Below are 11639 nucleotides of genomic sequence, written 5' to 3' on the forward strand. Positions count from 1 at the left end.
GTCAATTTACATTCAGTGTTATTTGTAAAATATAGGGGTAGAGTCACTGTGTTCTCTGTAGGATTCATGCTTGTAGGGTTATCTCTGGTACCCTGTGTTCTTTGCAACATTTCCCTCATAGAGTCCCCCTTAGGATTTCTTGTAGGGCTGCTTTAGTGGTGATGGATTCTTTCAATGTTTGTTTATTTGGGAAAACCTTATCTTTCCTATTCTGAGTGACAGTCTTGCTAGATAGAGGATTATTGGCTGCATATTTTTCCTGATCATCACATTGAAGATTTCCTGCCATTCCTTTCTGGCCTGCCAAGTTTCAGTAGATAGGTCTGCAACTATTCTGATAGGTTTCCCTTTGTATATTAGGGCCCTTTTATCCCTACCTGCTTTCAGAATTCTCTCTTTATCCTTATATTTTGCCAGTTTCACTATGATATGTCGTGCAGAAGATCAATTCAAGTTATGTCTGAGAGGAGTTCTCTGTGCCTCTTGGATTTCAATGTCTGTTTCCTTCCCCAGGTGGAGAAGTTCTCAGCTACAATTTGTTCAAGTACCCCTATAGCCCCCTTTTTTCTCTCTTCTTATTGAATTCCTATGATACTGATATTGTTCCGTTTGATTGTATCACCCAGTTCTCGAATTCTCCTTTCATGTTCCTAGATCAATTTATCTCTCTTTCTCGGCTTCCTCTTTTCTATAATTTTGTCCTCTAATTCACCTATTCTCCTCTCTGCCTCTTCAATCTGTGCCATGGCTGCCTCCATATTATTATGCACCTCATTTAAAGCATTTTTTAATTTATCACAGCTATTTTTAAGGTCCATAATCTTTGTAGCAATAGCTTCTCTGGTGTCTTTCATGCCTTTTTCAAGCCTAGTGATTAATTTTATGACTATTGTTCTAAATTGTTGGTCAGTTATGTTGCTTATATCTGTTTCGATCAATTGTTTAGCTGTCATTTTTTCCTGGAATTTCTTTAGAGGAGAGTTCTTTCGTTTCATCATTTTGGCTTGCTTTCTGTCTCTTGTAAGTTTTAAAAACTTGTTTTGTGCTCTGCACCTGAGAGTTCTGTTATATTAAAAGAGGCTTGTTGACTGTCCATGGCCTGTTTATTCAGGAAGTGTTCTTTTAATGGTGTCCCTTGGTATCTCTTGTTGTGCCTTTGGTTATTTTATTTCCCTACTCGTAGTGATATTTCAACTCTCCACCATGTACAGTTTGGCTTGCTTCTTGAGGTAGCCCTGGATTATCTCTGAATGCCTGGGAGCCAGGAGGATGGAATCATAGTTCTAAGCAGACCTCCACTGCTGCACACCAGTGTACTGGCATCTTTGCTTCTGCGGTCACCTGGATCCTGCATGCCACAGTGGGCTCCTGCATCGCCAGGTCACTCATCTTTGCCATCACCCTTCTCCGGGACACTTTTGTTTTTGAAGGAAGTGTCCCTCTAACATTTTACATAAAGTTCCCTTATGAGTGGGTTTTAGTGGCGGAGCATTATGTAATGTTAATGTTGGCTGTCAGCATTTTTTCCTCTAACTTATCTGTAGGAATTACATCATCTTCTGGAGTTACAGAATGTCTGGGCAGATGATTTGTATGTAATTGAAAGGAAGTTGTGTCCTTAGAGTTGTCTCAGAGACAAATGGTGTACTCCTAGGTTCTTGTCCGAGGAGAATGGAGTTTGGAGGTTTGCTTATCTGACGGAGTAATCCTAGAATTAGAATGGTCTGCTGGCACGGGTACTCTTGTGTCCTTTGCATATTCTCCCCTATAATGCTGCAGCCAGAAGCTTTGGCACTGTGTCTTGGGCTATTCTTCTGGCAGAGTTCCAGGATGGCCAGGCTCTGCCAATGAGAGGCTTACACATGGGTCTGCCAGCGTGGAAGAGGGACAGGCATACCCCCCACCCCCATCTTCTGGCAGTGATGGTGAGTTGATGAGTAGGCTTTTCCAGATGTTCTTATGTGAGTGGTTGCCATTCCACCCACTTTGGAGCTGTGAGAAATTGAGAAGTTATTTCCATCGTTCAATTTTTCAGGTACCACAGCCTCTTTTTTTGTGGCCACAAATCTGAAACTTACAGCAGCTCCTCCTGTCTTTTTCTCATCTGATCTTTCCAATAGTTTTATAAACACCAAATCTTTATATTTAATCCATGCCTGTTTAAAATATGTGGCACTGTTTCTGATTTTGGCTGAATCCTGACACAAGGGAATTTCTTAACATTTATGTTTTTCCAGTGAAGAAAACTTTGTTTCTCATTGCTGGAGGCCAGTAAGTTTGTAAGAGAAATTTTTGTATAGGTCCCGTTTTTAGCAAGACCATGAGATTTGATTTCATTTTATTTTTTAACGTTAATTCAGGGGATAACACAATTTTTAATAAAAATGACATATGGTTAATGGAATCTCTTTCTAACTGAATTTATAATCCAGTTTGTGCATGTCAGTAATTTAAAAAGTTAATTAGAATTTAAAAACTAGTGGAGCCATAAAATATATATTGAATAACCAAGAAAGGGAGTTTATTGTGTCATCTGTGCAGTTCTTTTTTTCAATTGTGTGGTTATAATAACAATAAGTAGAAAAAATAAAACATATCATCTGGGACCATCACCAATTAGTAATCAATGACTATCTGAACCTGACCCAATGATAAAATCATCTGTTCTTATTTGAAGCCTGTGGTTTCAGTTGACAGAGATGAAAGAATCCTATGGCTTTGTCCTGGTTCACATAGGGGCTTTGTCTAGAGGGGCCATGGAATGGAGAGGTTTCTTTCACCTGTGGCTCCAGCCTTCATAGAGGATTCCAGGGAAGTGGCCTCCAATGAGTTGTTCATTTCACCCTCTTGGGTCTCTTTTAAACTGTTGATAATTTCTGTTATTGCAGACAAAGAATGAAGGCCAGCTGGTCTTGTTGCACTTTGGAAAAGAGAGTATCTTTTTTCTTCCTCCCAGAGGAAGTAGAATATAGAGAGGGTCATAGAATATGGTCTCTAGAGTGTAGTTGAGCAATTTTTAGCCATTGCATCATAACTTCTAGGCAATTTCCCAGGTGGTAGAGAGAGAGGTAGAAGTAAGGTAGCAGTGAGCATCTGTTATTGATGGGCATGTCATTTATATAAATTAGATATACCCAGAGGAACACTTAGGTAGATGATCTTATATGTTTCTTTCAACCCTGAAGAACTATGAATCTATGAGGAATGGTTGAATGTGGAGGGAGCACCACTGGGCTAAGAGGTCAAAGTCTTGGGTTCTGGCTCCACTTCATCTCAGAGGGCAGAGGAAGTTACATAGTTCTTCTGGCTCTGATGGCTCCACGCATAAAATGCTTTGGCTGGCAGGGGACTAAATAGATGATCTTTGAGGTTTATTCTGGTTTAGGATCTATAATTCTGTGATATTGTTTGAGTATATATCCAAGGTCTTGTATTTCATTCTTAGTTTTGTTACCTGACATTACATTTGTTAAATATGTATACAGTGCTTAAAATAAGGCCTACACATAAGAAGTACCACATAAATGTTTGCTCAACAAATCATCTCTTTGCTGATTGAGGCAAGTCAAGTGATAAACTCTGCTTCATTTCCACATCATCCAAATGATATTCTGGCAAGGTCCATCTACAATAGAGTGGATCCTGAGCTTCACTTTCAGAAAGGAATACATTGCTATCTGTCATGAGTCAGGCATCAGTGGCCTTTGTTGCCATCAAGTGCCAGGAAAACACTTGTTTTAGTCTTTACTTTTAAACTCAGCAAATGTTGAGAGGGAGAGATGAAGAAGTTTCCTGTTAGATTAGCAGTTCTGTCCCTACCAGGACAACTGATTCCCTTTTTTTCTTCAGTCAGTGCAGGGGAATTTGTCTAATAATTGTCAGGAAATTAGAAAAAAAGCAATGAGATCCTGAGTAACCCAAATAGATGTTGCAAAGCCCTCCCATTAAGTCTATATTCTTTCCTCTCTCTAGCTTTTCTGATGTATAATTGAGAAGTAAAAAATTGCATATATTCAAGGTGTACAATATGGTGTTTTGATATATGTATAGATCTATTGTGAAGTGATATGTATTGTGAAATCATATATATTGAGAAATACACATATTGTGAAATGATGACCACAATAAGTCTAATCAACATATTCATCGCTTCTTATAGTTACCTGTTTGTGTGTGTGTGTGTGTGTGTGTATGTGTGTGTGTAATGAAAACACTTAAGATTTATTGTCTTAGATCATTTCAAGTACAAAACACCACTTGACTATAGTCACCATGCTGTAGTTTAGAACTTATTCATCCCGCATAACTGAAACTTTGTACCATTTGACCAGCATCTCCCCTTTTCTCCTCTTTCCCCTCTCCCATCTCCTCCAAGTGCCTGGTAACTACCATTCTACTCAGCTTTCATGAGTTTAACTTTTTTAGGTCCCACATATAATTGAGATAATTCAGTATTTATTTTTTTGTGTCTGGTTTATTTCATTTAGCATAATGTCCTCCAGGTTCATTGCTGTTGTTAAAAATGGCAGGCTTTCCTTCATTATTGTGGTTGAATAATATTTCAGGGTATGTGTGTGTTCTATATATTATTCACATTTTATTTATCCATTCATCTGTTGGTGGGCACTTATTTCTATACCTTTGCTGTAGTGAATAATGTTGCAATAGACATGGGGGAAAAGATATTATTTTGAGATACTGATTTCATTTCCTTTCGGTATTCCCCAGATTGGGATTGTTGGATCATATGATAGTTCTATTTTTAATTTTTTGAGGAGTTTCTTTACAGTTTTCCATAACTTATGTTCCAATTAACTTTCCCCCCAACAGTGTACAGGGTACCCTTTTCTTCACATTTCACCAAGAGTTGTTGTCTTTTACCTTTTTGATAATGCCATTCCAACTGAATGGTGAGGTAGTATGTCATTGTGATTTTTATTTGCATTTCCTCAGATTTGTAATTCTGAGGCCTTTTTTTTAAACATACCTGTTGGTCATTTGTATGTCTTCTTTGGAGAAACTTCTACTTAGGTCATTTGCCTATTTTTTTATTGATTGATTGATTGATTGATTTGTTATTGAGTTGTATGAGTTCCTTATGTATTGTAGATCTTAATCTCTTATTAGATGTGTGGTTTGGAAATATTTTCTTGCATATGTTGTCTCTTCACTCTGTTTATTTCTTCCTTTGCTATATAGAAGCTTTTTAGTTTGATGCAATCCCATTTGTATATTTTGGCTTTTGTTACCTGTGTTTTGGGGTCATATCCAAAAAAATCATTGCCTACACTAACACCAAAAAGATTTCCCCTTATATTTTCTTCTAGTAGTTTTAGAGTTTCAGGTCCTATGTTTAACTGTTTAATTCATTTTTGATTGGATTTTTGTATATGGTATAAGTACAGTATCACTTTTCCGCATCTGGGTATCTAATTTTCCCAACTCCATTCACTAGAGAGACTGCCCTTTCCCCATTGTGTGCTCTAGGCATTCTTTCTGAAGGACACTAGAAGAAAAGAAAGTTATAGGTCAATATCCCTGAATAACATAAGTGCAAAAATCCTCAGCAAAATTCTAGCAAACTGAATTCAACAGACATATTAAAAGGATTATACATCACGATTAAGAGGGAATTATTCTGGGATGCAAGTATACACAAATCAATAAATGTGATTCATAAAATAAAAGATAAAAGTTATGATTACCTCAGTAAGTGCAGACATAGTATTTGAGAAAATTCAACATTTTTTTTTCATGATAAAAACTCTCAACAAATTAGGTATAGAAGGAATATACCTCAATATAATGAAGAATGTATCTGAAAAAAAACCCACATTTGTAGGATACCCAGTGGTGAAAAGCTGAAATCTTTTGTTTAAGATCAGAAAAAAGATAAGAATGTCCACTCTTAATACTTTTGTTTTGTTTAAGATCAGAAAAAAGATAAGAATGTCCACGCTTAATACTTTTGTTCCATAATACTTGTAGTAATGTAATACTAGTACTACAAGTTCTAGCCAGAGTAATTAAGCAAGAAAAAGAAATCCAAATCATAAAGAAAGGAGTAAACTTTGTTTGCAGATGACATGTTTTTATATACAAAAAAATCCTAAAGATTCTACCAAAAAACTGTTAGAACTAATACACAAATAAAGTGAAGTTTCAGGACACAAAATTAACACCCAAAAAGCATTTCTTTTTTAATATGCTAAGAATAAGGTATCTGTGAAAGAAATGAAGAAAAAAATTCCATTTATAAGAGGACCAAAACCATAAACTACTTGGGAATACATTTAACCAGGGAAATTAAGAATCTCTATACTGAAAACTTTGAGACATTTATGAAAGAAATTAAGAATCACAAAAAAAAAGGAGGCTATTTTGTATTCATTGGAAGAATTAGTATTGTTTAAGTGTCCATAATACCCAAAGTGATCTGCAGTTTCACTGCAACCCCTGTCCAGATTTCAATGGCATTTTTTTCATAGAAATAGAACATATGGAACCACAAAAGACCCTGAATAGCCAAGAAATCTTAAGGGAGAAGAATAAAGCTGGAGGCATTATGCTCCCTCATTTCAAAATATATTGCAAGCCGTATAGTACTGACATAAAAATAGCCGCACAATGGAACAGAGTAGAGAGACCAGTAATAAATCCATGTATTTATAGTTAACTCATCTTCTACAAGGCCTATATTCTTTTCAAATGGGAGTTCCTAGATATTTTCTGAGCCCATTTATTCTTATTTTACTTACAAATTAAATAAGTGAGTATTATTGCTTTTACAATCTTTAATAGATTAAGGGTAGTAAATTGGAAAGTATTGCTAAAGGTTAAGAATACTAAAAACAAGAGGAACAAATGACCACAAGTGCATGGAAAAGATAAATCGATCAAAATAGATGAAGTAACTTTAAAAATAACAGTATGGGGTTATTTAATGTGAAGTACACTGATCTTACACATTAAAAGTCACAAAGAACCTTACTGTCTCACAATAGATAATGTTCACAGTGGTGATTCTAAAATTTAGAATCTTCTCATTGTTTTATTTTATAGAAGCAGTCAGAAGTATGTCATACATTTTAAAAATTTTTCATTACAAAGAACTATACAAATTAAAATTTGATGCATAACAATACACTTTACATTTTCTAAAGCAGATGTACAAGTCAAAGATTTTATTATTTTAAGGATGCCAACAGATTAGCTACTGCTCTGGCTCACAATCTCAGAATGAATATCAGGATTTTAGATTCTTAGTTAAAAGGTGTGTTAGGCAACATTCTGTGAAGCTTTTTCGAGCAGTGAAGTTACAGCAAAGCAGGAGTATGTCATGATTTCAGAAGTGAAACATAGGCCATGTGGGTAGTTGTGAAGAACTGAGGCCCTGAACTCAGATCTAGATGGAAAGCCATTTCTGCAAGGTATTACATGAGGGATCTTAAAAAATTTTTTTTTATGTTTATTTTTGAGAGAGAGAGAGAGACAGAGTGTGAGTGGGGGAGGAGCAGAGAGAGAGAGTGGGAGACACAGATCCTGAATCAGGCTCCAGAGTCTTGAGCTGTCAGCACAGAGCTCTACGTGGGGCTCAAAACATAAACCCTTAGATCATGACCTGAGCCAAAGTAGGATGCTCAACTGACTGAGCCACCCAGGTGCTCTAGGTGAGGGATCTTGAGGGTTTCCTTGGACTCCCCCAAAGCTCAGTTTCCTCAGTTATATGCTGAGGTAATAAAACCTAAGATTTAAGTAGTTAATGTATATAAAACAGCATAATGCTAGTCACTGCCCATGTACAATCATCTATCTCATAGATATTTATTATCATTATCATTATTATATTACACCTGTTTAAAATTCATAATATATTTTTCTGTGTTCAAAAACTTATTTTAAAATTAAGGCCAGTAAGACAATCATGATAGAGATAGGTGAGTGTTTTCTGTGTTTTAGTTTGTTTACCTGTGTTTTTACCTGTGGACTGAGCATTCAGAACCAGGCATATTGAGCCATAAAAAATATAGACTAGAAGTAGTAAAGAAGAAACATGGGGGAGATTAAGGGAAGATTAAATTATAGATAGTAAGCAAAGGGAAATGGTTCAGTATGGTTCCGTAAGCACAGAACAGTCAGTAGATCCAGTCCAGCAGACAGAGACATCAGCAGAAATGCAGGTTGAGTACTGATGTCAGATGAACATCACCACTGACATTCCAGAAAATGTGACCATTCTTTAGTAGCTGAGAGTGAAGGAACCTACAAGAGTTAGGCAGGTGATGTATCAGGTTTTAGCAATTGGAGAAGACAAAACTCTTGTCCTATTAGCAAATGAATGAAATGGAATGCAAGGGAGTGAAGGTAGAAATCTAATCAAATGGGGAAAGAAATCCAATCAGTTGAGATGAACCACCATTTCCAGAGTGGTGCAGGACCAGTGGCCTTGGAAGTACTTGGGGTCTAAGGTAAATCCATTGAGTACCACATGTCCTGAGCTGCTCAGCCTGCTGTAACAAAAATGCCATAGACTGGGTGACTTAAATAACAGGCATTTATTTCTCATAGTTCTGGAGGCTGGGAAGTTTCATATCAAGGTGCTAGTATGGTCTCATTCTGGTGAGGGGCTTTTCTCTGACTTGGAGAGGGCTGCCTTTCATGCTGTAACCTCACATGGCAGGGAGAGAGGGAGCTCTGGTGTCCTTTCTCTTCTTGTAAGGGCATTGATCCCATCATGGGCTCTACCCTCATGACCTCATCAAAACCTAGATATCTCCTGAAGGCCCCACATTCTAATACATTGCACTGGGGTTAGGGCTTCAACATATGAATTTTGATGGTACATAGACATTGAGTCCATAATACCAGGTCTAAGTCAGTAAGATGAATTCTGTAAGTCCTTACTAAGGACTTACAAGTTGGGTGACTTGGGCTGCTAAGTGATCTGTTCTTGGGCATGTCTTAGGGATTGGGCAGTGCTGGACCCAAAAGTAGATGGTGTCAGGGACTCTTAGGAGAAACGGTCAAGGCAGGCAGGAACTTGTTAATAAAACACTCTTAAATTTCTAATCATTCCAAATTTGAATATTCTAGGAGTCATGATATATTGCAGAGATGTCCTTTTTTGCTTATTAATGACATCATTGTGTTGTGGCTCTTTGTTATGGCTGTAGCTCAAGGAGAATTGAATATAATGGAAAACTGCATTTGATTAAAAAATAGATCATAAATGTGACAGTAATTGCATGAGAAAGTTATGTTAGTGGTTTTTAACTGCAGAGTAAGGAGAACATACAGACTGGACCCTGGGAGATGCAATCTATAATGTTTATAATAATTGTGAGAGGATCAAGGGAAAGACAATGGAATATCATACAACTTATGTTAGGAATTTTTTTTAGACAGATTTTTCTAGAGAGAGTTTTAGGGAGTTGATACATTTTATATATTTCTAGAGCAGACTAAAATCTAAAAATTTACACACTCAGTGAAATCACCACAAGGTTTCTAGACCATATTTCTAAATCTTGTACTCCAACATTTGGTAGATCTTTGCTAGAAGACCTCTCCCTAATTCCCTTTCTCCCTAGTTAAAATTTCACCTTATAAACATTTATGTTTTAGAAAGTAAAAAAAAATTACTTCCACACTTTTTTGTGAAAAGCACCATATTTTAAAGAAGGGATCCACTTTACTATGTAGTTTATTTTTGGCAAAAATTTTTAACATTCTTATACTCTTTCTATGCCATTGGCTTTTTTTTTTTAAACATAGAAAAAGAAGTTAGTAACAAGAAACTCTTGTTTCTAAGCTAGTTGGCCTAATTAAGCTCAGATTTTATGATCATCATAGTGCCATGAGAATTCAGCTTCCTTATGAATTACTCAAATTGAAAAGGAATCCACAATTGAATTAAGACTGGGAGAAACAGTGTGGTCTGAAAGAAAATGGAATTCAACCGAAAAGAAAGACTATCAGGATCTTAGTGATTACAAAGACTAGACACTCTGAAGATGTAGTTGATGGTATTTGGCCTACAGTTAGACTGAGAGACCATTTATGTAAATGTCAGTCAAGGGTGTCTAATGATCCGAGAACCATAATAGTCTTTGACTGTCACAATGAATCAAGTCAAACTATTAATGTTTATTATTCGGCTATAGATGAAAAACAGCCAGCTTGGTGAATTTTCCCTGGGCATTACTCTTGTAAAGACATGAAGGAATGGATAAATATCAGAGTGCTAGCTTGCTCAAATACAGAGGTGAGGAAGTGACTAGGAAAAGAAAAATGAAAACAAGAATAGTGGACTTCCTGATCCAGCTGGTAGGAAATGCAACTTCTGTTGTTAAATCAGGAGAGGTGCTAGCTAGACGTGGCCAGCAGAATGTCAGTGGGGATTCCTGTTAGGTGGACTAACCAGGGCTGTTGGCATGGAGAGACAACAAATTTTTTTATATTGATCACTGCCTGGCTTGTGAAACGCAGTGGTATTGCTCTCATTATTTAAGCCAAGTGATGTAGAACCTCTGGGGGAAGGAGGAATATTTGTAGCATGTGGTTAGAATGAGCAATTTACAGAATTGGCAACATCGTGTAATCTTCAGGGCCTGTGTGAGTGAAGTCCAGTCAGCTGAAAGGCCATTTAGCCAACAGATTCACCCCACCGTGATGTTATACTAGCTTAAAACAGAAACAGGGAAAGAAAATGATTAAATCATACAATTTCCCAGTGCTACTTGGAATTTTCCCAGAATTTCCATTCCAGTGTAGCAGTAACCTTACACAGAATCGTGACACAGAGGCTTTTCTTTCCAGGAAGCAACTTTATTCATGCCAGCATGGCTCAGTTGGGTTCAGACCCCCAAGAACTGAGCCCCAAATGCCACATGGCATAGTTTTTAATACATTTTCTACTTCTTTGTCTCCCATATATGGTAACACACAAAGATGGAGTCTGATTAAGTGATCTCATGTTACAAGGTAATGAGGGATGTTACCTACGCCTATAACCAGGTTGCCTTGAGTTTTTTGCTTTATTCCTAGGGAGGCCAGCCTACTATACCAGACACCAGTACCAAGTTATATTAATTAACATAAGAGTAAATAAATAAAGTTCTGAAGATTTTAAAGTGGGAGAATGGTAAACTGATAGCATTTTATTTACCAGAATAGTCTAGTAAAAATCTTTTTCTGTGGAATTTCTCTTTCTTTCTTTTTTAACAAAAAAGGAGTGAATTGTAAATAAATACTTTTAAGTACTACAAATAAGTGTTTGCTTTCATACAGTATAATCAGCTGTATTTCACATTAAATTCTCAAAAAAATCTATCCACACTGAAATACCAATATTTTCTGGAACTTACATATGGGATACTTTTGGACACTAGGAATTTTATCGATACTTTTCACTTTCTGGAGGAGTAAATATTACATACAAGACCTGATAGCCTCCTGTGTGTAGTCATAATTTTGGGTGTGATGTCCTTCACCACCTAACAAATATTTATTGGACACTTACTATGTACCATTGGTTGTGTTAAATTTTGAGGCTGCCAAAATGATTGGATATGAAATCTCTTATGAAATTGTCAGATCATCTCTAGACTTGAGATCAGCAGGCGTGTGAGGTCACTCAG

The sequence above is a fragment of the Suricata suricatta genome, chromosome 5 (genome assembly GCF_006229205.1).
Source record: "Suricata suricatta isolate VVHF042 chromosome 5, meerkat_22Aug2017_6uvM2_HiC, whole genome shotgun sequence".
NCBI classification, from domain to species: domain Eukaryota; kingdom Metazoa; phylum Chordata; class Mammalia; order Carnivora; family Herpestidae; genus Suricata; species Suricata suricatta.